Source organism: Schistocerca nitens, chromosome 6, assembly GCF_023898315.1.
Source record: "Schistocerca nitens isolate TAMUIC-IGC-003100 chromosome 6, iqSchNite1.1, whole genome shotgun sequence".
Lineage (NCBI taxonomy): Eukaryota > Metazoa > Arthropoda > Insecta > Orthoptera > Acrididae > Schistocerca > Schistocerca nitens.
In genome coordinates this window covers 421,965,099-421,972,430 of record NC_064619.1, presented here as the reverse complement: position 1 = coordinate 421,972,430, position 7,332 = coordinate 421,965,099, and positions in this window count along the sequence as shown.

Below are 7,332 nucleotides of genomic sequence, written 5' to 3'. Positions count from 1 at the left end.
TGGGCTCACCACAATAATTTTCTAGATGCCTTAAAGTAGATCGGACACAAATCACACCATCTCAGCAGTGTCAAATGTGCTAAAAATGTCATTTCAGGACTTTGTCAACAGTTCTGAGGTATGGAAAACCAGGGAAGTTTGAAAAAGAGAGAGAGAAAATCTCGATTTTTTTCTCAGTAGATGAAATGGTTTGTTTACGAGATGTCATGCATCATCGCTGGCTGGGTGTCGCTTCCCGACTCCCTCATTCTTACTGTTTCTCCCCTTCCTACCACTCCTTGCAGGCTTGCAGCCAGTGCTGCCATCACTGCTTGCCGCTAGCCTAGCAGCTGCCAATGAAAGGCAGGGAGGCATGAGGAGTGGTTTGTTTGGTTCCGATTCTCAGAGATTGTTGACACACCAACTGGAGACGGCGGTCAAGTGTGCGCGAGTTGTTTGTGGGAGATTGTGTATGTGCTCTCATTTTCTGATAAAGGCTATGGCCAAAAATTTGGTTGTGAGAGTGTGGTTGTCTTTTCTACGTGCCTGTCTGTGGCTCAGCGATCATCTTTACGGTGAGTTGCTACCTATCCTCATTAGTACTGCTTCTCAGACTATTTGCGCAAATTATCTGTTGCATGGATTGATCGCTTAGGTCTTATTTCATCAACATGGTGCCTGTGAAATGTGAATAGCTGGTCACACAAGTGGACTTCCATGGCGGGCCAAAACTGCAGACCATTTCTGCCAATCTGAAGCCCATTGTTTCCCATTAATGTGGCAGCCCTGCCCATCAGATCTAGTCTCAATGATTTACTCACAGGCTGGATCTGTTTGTGTGTGGCGTAATGCGTTGGATTTTCATGGTTTATCCATGCACCCAGGACTGGGGTGCTCCTCGGCAGGCCAGAGGCCTCATGCAACGGATTTCAGGAGATGTGACTGTCTCACCGCAAGTACATTGTACAGTGCAGCATTTTATGGACATTTTATTTATTCTAGTACATTTTGGCACCTTGAAAGTAGTTTATATATTAGAAAGTATGGACGATAAGAAGAAGAAAATTGTGGCAGTCGCTGGTGGTTTGTATGCTATGTAGTCATATATTTCTTGAAAGAAAAATCACACAATACCTGTAAGATACTAAACGTACGACAGTGGGTTATAACTGACAATATTGAACATAGTGGAATCAACACTTTATTGGCGGTCACCTATAGTGTTGGTTTACACAACTCTTCCCCACCTTCTATACTTCTTTCAGGACACCTACATTTTTCTGATGCTATTTCTGAAATCAGTGGAGGTATTTTAAATCTGTCTTGCAACTCCAAGGAAATGCATATTGTTGTCACCAAATATTTTTCATTTTATTGAAATAAAATAACAACAGTGTTCTTAATGAAACACCATATACCATTTGGCTTGCTTTCTCCTACAAAAGTTCTTACATTTTTTTGTCAACTTATATCTTTACTTATCCTTGAGATCTCAAAATTTATCAGGGAAAAATGCTAAAACTTGTCTGGAAATCAGGAAAATATCAAGGTAATTTCACTTGGGGAAACTTGCGGCAGGCCTGAAAACATATGTCTTCATCGAGCACAGCACTAATCAAGATTAAACCCTCTCAGCTGGACCCGAATCTGGCCATTTTAACTACATGGTAAAAGACAGCTTAGTTATATCAGGAGTAGTAGTTTTCTGTACCACTTTAGTTTACGTAATTATTCGTGTTGCATGTCTGTCTGGGTTGAAAGAGATAGTCAGTAAAATCACAGGAACGACATGAAATAAGAATGGTTTGGCAGTTGTCCACTGAGGTGCAAATACAAAGTTCTGCAGCCGCTTTGTCTCGGTATCATAGGTCTAGTGATCCAGCTTCCTCCCGATAGGCAATACTGCTGTCTGCATTGAGTTACACTTGTGGATGGATTTCTTGCAGAAGAGTGTTTCCAGGAAATGAAGTCTTTGGATCTGGATACCATTGTGCATGTTTGAGATGCATTTGGGAGGATGAGCTGAGTAGTATTTGTTAGCCAATACAATGAACATCATGACTTCCAGAAAGTGGTGCAATGTCTCTAATGGGTGAGTTAGAAATTTATTTACATCACAAAATATTTGGAGGAAAAAATATTAAAATTGGAACCTTTCACTACAGTGGACATGTATAATGTCCTGCTACATCTTTCCCCAGGTGCTGTGGGCACATTTACAAAAGCTGCATGGGTCTTCCTACAGTGCCATGGATATCTGTATGTGTCCTGAGACGATAACCTCTCACTGCTGTGCACGAGTTACTTCCGTATCTCGGTGAATAAGTGTTTCAAGTAATTATTATACAACATATGTGCCTAATTGTGTGCTACCATTTGGAAAAAGTTTTGTTCCAATATCTGGAATCATTTATGGGATATGATGTTTGTTATGACCACAATTATTGACGCGCAGGGACATAATGGTTGCATCACGCATGACCGTCTGTGGGATATAAAATCCAATAATTTGAGAACAACATGAAATATTGTTCTCCTACAAAATTTTGATGTCTTATCTATGTTTCATTCATTGCAATGTATGGGCTAAAAATCAACTGTATGCAAAGTTTATGCATGTGTTTTTTCCTCTCCAAAATCTTTAAAATTTCTTGCCATGTGTTACTCAGTTTGACACAGGACACTAACTATGGTATATAATGGATAGAAATTCAGTCCTTTATCAAGTGATGATATCAGATTGTATGATGTGTAAAAATCAAATTTTTTCATCTAACAGTTTTTGAAAAATGAGTTGACAAGTTATTTCAAATTGGCCAGAATGCTGTCTCTCAGCAAAGGCACCAGTATTTGACAAGCAGTACAGCAATAACGAAAGCTGTCCTCAGCACAGAATGCAGACAGCACATCTGTAGTAGTGAAAGGGTTAATTTTTTCAAATGTTTTTCTTACAGTTAGTACCTGCATTCATTCCATAAATATTATTTTTTTTGCAAATATTTCTCATATTTAATAACTGTAGATATACAATAAAGATGAGATGCAATAGAATATTGGAAAAAAGTTGAATTAAAGCATAAATTATATTTAAAAACAGTGTTTCCTGTTACTAACAGCAGTAGTTAGTGGAAGCTTAATGTAAGTGGAAAATGCAGTCTACTTAAACAGGCCATTTCCGACTGTATTCTGACTCTTTGGCAAGCAATACTGTCACAATATCTTTGAACTATATCACAATTTAATGTGAAAACACACTGTGAATAGTGTGTGTGTGTGTGTGTGTGTGTGTGTGTGTGTGTGTTTGGTGTATTTGTACACGATAGAAGCAGCACAATATCTGAAAGGAGAAGAACAATATACATGCAGACATTATATTCATAAATCACACAAACTTCCACAATATTCCAAGATGGGAATAAATTCTTTGACTGCACTGTGATACACACGAAAAAATGTAATTGGCGAAGAAATATTATTATTTAAACAATATTTCTGCACGGCCATTATTCAAGAATGGAATTGGTCCCATAGAAACCTTGAATTACCTCACAGATAGCATGTCACAACACTAATAAGCATGTGCAATGTTAAGCAATAACAGTATTGTGCAGTAGCTGATTTGCTGGTGAAGTAATGATTTCATAGTTCTTCTCAGTACGTCTTTGGTTTTATAACTTTTATAATTACTTTATATAGACACTGCTCTATGCTAAATGTCTTGCGATTAAGTTTTACCTTGTTCTGTAACAACTTCCGCTCTCCTTTTAATAAAATAACTCTTATGTATCGATTATGATTAACGTTCACACGGTAGTGCTATTTCGCTCTTACAGTGCAATTAAATTTTTGCCATTTTCTTATTATAAGCCAAGTGATGTAAAAGGATAAAATACTCATCAACTGACTCTCCAACCACTCTGGTTTAGATTCTCCAGTCAGAAGGTTTACAGCTTTATAATATGTGACCCATCCCCTCTATTGCCCTCTTTCACATCTACCACGGCACCATGGGATTCTCAGTTTTATTATTGTTGTCAACACTGTAATTTGTAATAGTTAATGTACCATCATTCACAATTCACACAGCCTTATAGTAACATAAATATATTATTATGCTCAAATGTGAATTGTAGATTATAATTTATTTTTATTTACAATAAATACTCATATTTACAATTTCTCACATAGATATATTTTGACAGTCATGAATATACACATCTTAAAGGTATTACATTGTCACTGAGTATTACAAAAATAAAATACAACAGTTGCTGAGGGATAGTATGCAATAAATACGACATACAGCTAAATGGATGATGGAATGTGCTGCTCAATTTGGACTTAACAACTCCTGGACCAAATACCACAATGCTATAGTATAAAACTAATGTATCAGTTACGATTTCTATTCAGTCAAAAAATATAAGAAGTATGTGTAAACTGCAGTCATACTTAAATAAATTAAACAAATAATTTTACGAACAAATACACAATGTAAAAAAACTCTCAAATTTTATTCATGCACTACATGTGCTGTCTGATACCTAAACATAATAGGCTCTTAGAACCATATATGTCTTTCATCAGGGTTGTGAGGGACATTTTTTTTTTACATAAGAAGCGAAATGTTTCGCTGTATTTAAAATTATGAACATTGATACATCACTTTTTTCAAAAGTCTACATATCATAGTGTAGTGATGTAACTCTGAATTTACTTAGAAACAAAATTGCTTTTCTTTTCTGTTAAAAATTTTGTTCTTGACAAATGTACACACACACACACACACACACACACACACACACACACACACACACACACACACACACACACACACACACACGAGGCATGGGCGGTGCTCTGATACCAATTAGTGGAAAGAGATAGCTTCATTATGTGCAAAACGGAAGTCAGCATTAGTATAAATACAGACTTTACGTGACATATCTTTGGATGTATTATTGCATGCGTTACATTAAATCGGGGGGCAAAGACAGAACAGCCGCCAATGCTGAATATACATAAAAGTAGGATTCCCACTAAGAAGAGTATATACTACATCATACAAAAGGCAAGAAATGGGACACTTGGGTTTCCCATATGAAAACTGCACAATAAGTTACATGAAATAAATAAAAGTTCGCAATAGGAATCACACATGCATACTCCTCTTTTACAGACATAATGTTCCTTTTCTCTTTCTAGCAAGAAAATCTAATTTGACTTAAACTTCTGTTACGAGTTTGGAAGTTGATACTCTATAGCCCTGATCACAAATATTTTCACATTTGTCCACACATTAACACATCCTTTATAATAAAATAAAATCACAATTATTTGTAAAAGTTCACAAATATAAAAGACAAAGAGATCCCAAATGTTGTAAATATACAACTTATTGCATGTAGAGTTTATAACCAGTCGAAGAACAATTAGATATCTTACAAAAATATTTTGCACCTACAGAATGGAAAGACGTTCACAGTAGGCCTTCATTAAATTAAGTCTCCATAAAAATTTCATTCTTACACCTCACGAATAACAGCAGTTATACCAGCCTTATTAGTTCTATGAAGTACATAACAATTTCAATAACAAGAAAAAAACCATTTCTAATCTTAATGGCAAATAGAGCTCACACAAAAATACTGGAAGTACGAGGAAAATCGACTGACATTTTCAGTGATGTTAGTATTGTCACAATGATTGAGAAAAATGTATTTCAGTTTGAACTGTACATGGAAGGTTCCTTCGAGGAAGACAGTTTGTAGTCAGTGAAGATTAAAGTTTATATATTTACACAGTAGACAATAAAGGCAAATAACTAGTTAGCACATATTAAATGTACTAAATTTGGAACTCACCACAACAGTAAGCAAATATATTTATAACATACAATACTGATGTAGCATAAGACAAATAACTGGAATGTTTATCTCCACAAAGACCTGTAATTGCACCTTTATGTACAAAGAACTGCTCAGCTGCTTCAGTCACACAGAGGCTATACCAGAGAACACACTTATTGCAGAAGTACACTTACAACTAGTGACTGGAACATATGCTGTGATGAGTAACCTAACTGCAAGTTCACATTCACACATTATTAATCTTATGATATACAAAGGGAAAATAACAAGTAGGCTCAAGGTACTATCAGTCAGATAAAATATTTAAATTTATCAACAATAATTTACACAGCATTTTTGTACACACTCTCAACAAAACATGCAATATCTCTAAGGCAGTAATTTTTATTATTTTCTTTTATTATATGCCTGATAAGCCCTATGTTATTGCCAAAGTTTAAACAAAAAGGAGCCACAGGCCATTTCTCTTATGCGCTAAGTAGATCAATTGAGATTTGTGGGAAGAAGAGGACATTGAGATTTCTCCTGCAGCTGTGTTAACAAATCGTAACACACTAATACTATTATTTTGAAATGCAAGCATACAAAGCAGTCTCAACAACCTAATAAGATGAATGCATCTTGTCATGCTAATGACACATTGGGCCACTTTTTCAGGAAAAATGTTTGTTCATCAAGCAATGGCTACAAAGAACATAAACTTGCAGAAAAAGGGGCCTTCAATTCTTTATTTACTGTTGATGGCCACTGATAACTATTTCACTAATACTGTTTACCTGTCTCATTTTAAGGCTTATGTAACTTGATACAGTGCAAAGCCATAAGACACCAGTGTGCGGCAATCGTTGTGCGAGTTGTTTTGCACTGTGTGGTATTGAAAATATATAGTTTGATGACAGAGACAAAATTTAAATTAGGAAACAGTATTTATATAGTTTCTATTTGTTTTTGGGAATCTTGAATAAAAATGTATATTCACAGTATAACCCATATAAAAAACTACATATTTCAGCTAGGAAGAGAATTGAGCAATATTTCATAAATCAATAAAATAAAAATTTGAAAATATGCACAAATGCCAGCATAAGATTCTTGAGATATTCTGCTAACTGGCACAAGCATGGCACAATTTAACAGTTTCACAATTGGCACTAGAACCAACACAATACCCTTTTATCATTCTACAGCAAAGAATAATGAAGAAATGACAATAAGACGGTAGGGATTTAACTTTTATGATATACCAGTGTTAATTGTCTGGTAACAAATTCACTGTGAATATATTTTAAGACCCACCACATTAATTGCTCATGCTGTTCTGTGAGGAGACTGGACTGAGGGACAGAAATATTGTTACTCTTTCAGATGAAGGTGCAATAATTGAATGAAATACTGTATTTTCACTAGGCTTACAGATTCTTGTTTTTTCTTTGCAGATTCCTTACCAAATCATGCACTGAAATTTTTCTTTGACACCTACTCT